This window comes from Cupressus sempervirens, chromosome 1 (genome assembly GCF_028749045.1).
Source record: "Cupressus sempervirens isolate cs-2001-9-10 chromosome 1, ASM2874904v1, whole genome shotgun sequence".
NCBI classification, from domain to species: Eukaryota; Viridiplantae; Streptophyta; class Pinopsida; order Cupressales; family Cupressaceae; genus Cupressus; species Cupressus sempervirens.
Genome location: NC_143118.1, coordinates 819015285 through 819022001, shown reverse-complemented (window position 1 = coordinate 819022001; position 6717 = coordinate 819015285). Strand labels below are relative to the sequence as shown.

General features: G+C 37.2%; 1 pseudogene across 2 annotated transcripts; it reads left to right on the top strand.

Annotated features, from left to right (window-relative positions):
• Window positions 1-1349: 1349 nt before the first annotated feature.
• Window positions 1350-5438, top strand: LOC149580388 (pentatricopeptide repeat-containing protein At4g14050, mitochondrial pseudogene; annotated as a pseudogene). Of its 2 annotated transcripts, none has more exons than XR_016353536.1 (3): window positions 1350-3998; window positions 4156-4240; window positions 4412-5438. The product of XR_016353536.1 is annotated as a pentatricopeptide repeat-containing protein At4g14050, mitochondrial pseudogene, transcript variant X2 (transcript). The 2 variants fall into 2 exon arrangements; XR_016353534.1 differs by having other exon boundaries at window positions 4343-5438.
• The last annotated feature ends 1279 nt before the right edge of the window (window positions 5439-6717 follow it).

Sequence of the window (6717 nt, the reverse complement as noted above, 5' to 3'; positions counted from 1 at the left end):
CGTACGCATTATGAAAATTTGAATTCCATAGTGCATGCACACTAGTGTTTTCTTTGAAAAAAATAAAAAGGTGTCATATTTTAGACACCACAACTTGATGCATTTGCCCATGAAATCTAATGATTTTTTACTTTTTAAATCAGAAGAGTACCTTCCATTTAATTATATGTACTTATAATCAGCAATAACTTCTACGTCACAACTGTTTATACAATTTTATTTAAAGTATCAAACATTTTATAAACAAGAACTATCATAATTATTAGTTTCATTGCATCCATGAGATATAATTTTTTTAATCAATTGACCAATCAAATTTAAGTATTTTTAGAGTTTATTAGTGTGTACTATAGTTCTTTAATTTTCATAATGTCAAATTTTGAAATAATAACATTTATTTATCTTCTGATTGGTTCCCTCTATTTTTAGTAAAGATAAAAATTATTTTCTAATATTTTAAAGTAACAAATTTTCAACTTGCCTCATAAGTGCATTATTAAAGGTACAAAGCTAATGAATTGTAGACATTTCTAGTCTCATATGGATAAATTAATAAAAAAGATAAATGGTAGTACGTAATACAACTATCACATGTGTAATTTGCATTGTTTTATGTAAATTTTTCTATTAATTCAATCTCCCCTTCCTTGATACACATGATGAACATTTCCCAATTATGTATTTAATAGAAAATAAATGTCTTCTTCAATATATATATATATATAGTTGATGTTGATCTAGAATTTGTATTTAAATAAAAGAAATTAATTTATATTATTATTTATGTTTAAATCTTGAATGATTACTAAACAAAGTGATTTTTATGTCAGATGTTTGGTATATGTGTTTTGTAAGTATGGTAGTTTAGGCCAACCGAAGGAGGGCCTTTATCATCAAATCCTTAGAAATCCTTTGGGTTATTGGTTGGCTCAGGAGGAGCCCAACTGTCAACAACAACAACATCTTTATCAACATCCTTGTCTTTATCTTCCGAAGGAGAAATAGCTAAAAGATATATTTGTAATGCTTAAATCTTATAATTTATTCCAATCATATATATATTACAAAGTTTTAAAAAATTAGATTTTTTTTTTTAATTACATTTAAAAAACATGTTATTAAATTTGATTAAAAAATTATTTGACCCTTCTTTGAATTTGTAAAATAAGCCCTCATGAATAGCATTTCAGACATATATAAACCCATATCAAATACCTAAAACTTGTTTGTGACCTCTATATATATATATATACACACACTCATTTGACCCTTAGCAACCATGAGAACTTTCTCCTATTTAAAAGTCTATTTTTTGAAATTTTATTATCTTGTAAGATACGGGTAAAGTTTCACACGAAGCTATTTACACTCCCATAAAATAAAAGAGAGCAAACTGTAAGCTATTATAAACGAACCAGTCTGTATACTCCAAACAAAAAACTTGTTACCAATGCTTCGAGTTGCATCAACCCACAAACAGATTCAGGATGGCAACAGCCTTATTAAGATGCCAAATAACCAATAAAATGCACAAGCCACAATTAAATTCGAATGCAAATTCATGTGATCCCTGGGAAAACATTGAAACTTATATTTCTCGCATGTTGACGGCATCTGGAAATACGAAATGCTTACCTACAGGCCAGCGTGTGCATACTCACATGATAAAACACGGTTTTGAAAGCCATGAATATCTGTCGACAGGACTTGAAATTATGTACGTCAAAAACCAAAAATTAATGGATGCACGCAAAATATTTGATAAAATGCCTGAACGAAATATTGTCTCGTGGACTGGTATGATTACGGGATATGCGCTAATTGGTAGAATGGAGAACGCATGCCAATTGTTCGATGAAATGCGTGAACGGAATTCTGTCACCTGGAGTGCTATGATTGCGGGGTATGCGCAGAACGGACAGCGGAAAGAAGCCTTGAAGTTGTTTCTGAAGATGAGGAAGGAAGGCGTGGAGCCAAGGCAGTGGACGTTTCTGACGATCGCGAGTGTTTGTAGGGATCTTGGCGATGTTGAGCAGGGGAGACAGGTACATAATTATGTTGTTAAAACTGGATTTTTGTCATGCGTTGCAATTGAGAATGCTCTTATTACGATGTATGCCAAATGTGGAAGTGTAGAGAATGCGAGCGGCCTTTTTGACAGAATGACTGAACGAAATGTGGTGTCGTGGACTGCGATGGTTGCAGGACTTAATCAGAACGGGAAAGTTGAGGATGCGTGCAAACTATTTGACAAAATGCCTCAGAGGAATGTGGTGTCCTGGAATGCGATGATCAGTGGCTTTGCGAGGAACGGGAAGCTGGAGGAAGCGCGCAGGTTGTTCTCTGAAATGCCAAATCCAAATGCGGCTACATGGAATGCATTGATTGCTGGATATGCTCAAAATGGATATGGCGATGAAGCACTTGATTTGTTTTGTCGACTTCAAAGAGAAGGCAGTACCCGACTAGACTGTTATACATTTTCTAGTGTTCTTCAAGCATGTGCTACTTCAGCAGCTACCGAAAGAGGTAAACAAATTCATTCACAAGTTATCAGACTGGGTTTTGAGTCTGATTTATTTGTCGGAGGTGCCCTTGTTAATATGTATGCCAAAAGTGGAAGCATAATGGATGCTCAACGGTTTTTCGAAAAAATGCCACAACTGAATGCAGTCTGCTGGAATGTAATGATTGTTGGATTTGCACAGAATGGCCATGGCTCTGAGGCACTTGGCCTCTTTGAACTGATGCAGCATGCTGGTGTAAAACCAGACGCAATTACCTTTGTGGGTGTTTTAGTTGCTTGTAGTCATACTGGTTTTGTGGATAAAGGTAGGTTATACTTTGATTCTATGAGACTAGAACATGGAATTATACCAGGAGTGGATCACTATGCTTGCATGGTTGACCTTCTAGGTCGTGCTGGCCGTCTTGATGAAGCGGAATGCTTCATCAACAATATGCCAATTGAACCTGACGCTGTTATTTGGAGAGCATTGCTTGGTGCCTGCAGAATTCACTCCAATTTGAAACTAAGCATACGTGTGGCAGAACGTCTTTTGGATCTTGAACCAGAATGTGCATCAACTTATGTACTTCTGGCAAACAATTATGCTGCGGCTGGTAGATGGGATGATGTAAGGTTGATTAGAATAACGATGAGAGATAGGGGGATTAAGAAGGATCCAGGGTGCAGTTGGATTGAGTCTCAGAACAGGGTTCACAGATTTGTAGTAGATGACCCATCACACCCACAAGCACATGCTATCTATAAACTATTGGAGGAATTGACGGAGAAGATCAAGGAAGAAGGGTATGTACCAGAAACAAACTTCGTGCTTCATGACATTAAAGGAGATCAGAAGGAACACATGCTCTGCTATCATAGTGAGAAGCTGGCTATTGCTTTTGGAATTATAAATATCCCCCCTGGTGCAACCATTCGAGTTATCAAAAATCTCCGTATGTGTGGTGACTGCCACACTGCAATAAAATTCATTTCTAAGACCGTTGGTAGAGAAATTGTTGTAAGAGATGCTAGCCGCTTCCACCATTTCATGAATGGGTTTTGTTCTTGCAAGGACTATTGGTGATATTGGGTTTATCCAGTGATAGGAAGAAGCTCATCGAGGCTTATCGTCATCTTCATCTTTGCAAGCCTTTCTGCCTGTGGGAGCGTGTTGTTTGAATATCAGTACTTCTAAATGTTATGGCTGCAATTCAAATTGTAATTACATCGCATGAAGCACGAGAATTGGGTTGGGCAAGTAATCCTCGTTGCAGTCTTTAGGTTACGGATTCAAGAGTTCGCAACTCGAATGAAAAATAAATAAATAAATTAGGTGGTGTTTTTTGGGTGTGGCAAATTATGTGACGTTTTATCACGATATTGAAACTCATTTCATGAGGTATGACTCGCAGCCTCACAGGAATGAGAAGCATTTCATGAAAGCCATACATGCCACCTCTTTTGGCCTGGGTTCAAGAACACTAATGAGGTCAATCCCTTAATCCATTTTTTCAGATTCGAAGGAAACAATCCTAATATCACCTGTAATTCGTGCTTGTGTGCTTGTGCCTATTTCTTGCATATTTTATTTGAAATCTCTAAGTTACTGATTCGGATGTGGACTTTGAAATGGATGTGGGAAGCAGATGCGGGAAGCGTGATCTTTTTTTGGGAGGGATGAGGATGTGTATGGATGCCTGTGTGTGTGTGTCTCTCTCTCTATATATTGTGGTAAATATAATTATATATTTAATGTATATAATATTGGTAAACATTATATATATAATTGTCCATTTGCTGGCTCTCATAAAACACCCAACATTGCTCACACAGGGCAATATATAATTGTCTATCTGCTGGGAGTTCATTGAGTGCTAACTGCTGTTACAAATTGTCTGTCAGCTGGCCATACCAATCTGGGCAATGTTAGGAGTTTTGTGAGAGCCATCCAAGGTTGGAGTAGGACTTTGCACATTCAAAGGCTTCCTTTGGTATATACAAACCTGCTGGAGGGTCATACTACTGCAGAAGGAGTTGTCTATGTTAGGGACTGCTACAGCAGTTCCATATAAGTTTGAAATACTCCATTAAGGGTGTTGTATAAGATGATTGAGGCCCGTACCAGACCTTTAGCTGAGTTCTGGGCAATGACTGAGTCTATGACAGAGTTCTGGGCACTGATTTGGTCAGTTAACAGAAGTTAGCACTCAATAAACGCATCCTGTCAGCATCCAATATGCTTTCAAAAGCATCGCGCATCCGTCCGCAGCCGCTTCCACCTCCAGGCTCCAGGAGGCCGCATCAGTAACTAAGAAATCTCCATTTCATCAGCTGCTGGATTTGAATAACATACCTTCCAATTTTACATCATAATTCCGTGTGCCACATTCATTTTATAATGTTTTACCATACAATTTTTTTGGACCCTGGTCTTGCATGTACCATGCCACCAAATTGGAAAGTTTTGGCCATAAAATTATGGCAGTTGCAGTCCTCCACTAGTCCTATATCTTGTAAAAATGACCAAGATCATTTTGATTTCGTAACCTGTGCACTTTGGACATGGAAGCTATGTTTGGACGACCTTATGATTTAAAACCAAGGTATCTCTTATACAACGATAAATGGTTATTTTTAACTACAGAAATGAAAATTGAGATATAGACATGGTTCGAGAGACGACCAAAACTTCTTATGAAAGCATCCAACAGAAATATTTTGTTACCTGCAACAAATGTTGAAAATTTGTTATTTGATATCATAATATCCTTAGGAAACTGTAGTTAAGAACCTATAAATCCGCTCGTAGCAATCTCTTGCATTCAGAATTTCTGAAGGCTTCTGCAAATGGAGCCTTATATGAACATCCAAACTTGCTTATTGGAATCTCCTTTTGAGACGGGCAGAATTGAAAAACTGTTCAAATCTATATTTGTGCATATTAACGTGTCAAGACCAAACATTAGATTTTCTTACCTGATTGTAATACAACTCAATCTATATTGTTTTAGGATTTTAAAGCGGGCACTGGAATTATAAATATATGATCAAATACAATTTAAACAAGGGGCACAAGCGCCAAAGTTTCTGCCTTTATTGTGGTGGCTATTGGTGTACAAGTTAAGTTGTTCATTTAAATGCAAACTTCAAACATGGATTGTAAAGTGCCAGAGAAATTTGAATTTGTGAAGATCATTATCTCTCACAAGAACTGTTGATAAATTTTAATAAATCATTTTTCTTTTGTGAAAAATGAATGGTAATGTTCAGTGGTAATTACCTAGACCTCTAAAATTTCACGAATTTGTGCGAACTTTAGATAGTATTTAGAACAGTCCATCCATAATCTAACTCAAATCTATGCCTAAAAGGAAATGCTTGAATCATAAAAGGTAGACTGACACATCACCAATTTGATTGACTACCAACATTTAAAACACATTCACAACATAGTCAAGTCACCAAGGGTTAAGATACATATCAAGAAACATTAGTATACTTAATTGAGTATTTTCCCTTTCATATTTCACAACATTCAAACTAATTAAAATAATAAGGTTGGGTTTGTGTTTTGTAAAACAATTCAATTTCAAATCTTAAGAACGAAAATATTTCGGCGAAAGGGCAGCAAAAGCAGGAGTGAAAATTGGAAAAAAGGGGAGTGAAATTTGCAGCGAAATTTGCAGAGACTTAGGCGTTTGATTTGCAAGTTTTTGTCTTCGGCGGCGCACGGATGGTGACGCGTGCCTTGGGGGCATGGTGATCATTTGTGGAGGAGAACGCTCCTCCACCCCGATTTGATTTTCTCTTTCCTTATCTCCTTGTTTACCTCTGCTCTGCATTTTCTTTCTGCGCTATGGAGACTGGATCTGATGGCTCCCTTATCGCCATTAATCCCAATCCTGCTATGTTATCTCCATCGCCTTCCATTGTTCCTTCAGGTTTTGGTGCTTCCTCTTTCCCTTCTGGTTTTGAAACCCCAGCCTTAGCTTCTAACCCTAGCCCTAGCCCTTCAAGCTTGCCTCATAAGAAGACTTTTGCAAAGACGGTGGCACCCAGTAATCATGGGGTCTCCGTTGATGTGAGATTTGTACAGGTGGTTGGAGGCAAGAGATCATTTGAGGATGGTAAGGAATCTCCCAACCTTTTGAATGAATTTGTTGTCTCACCAAATGACGCTATGCTTAAGGCAATTGCTTTGGAAAAAT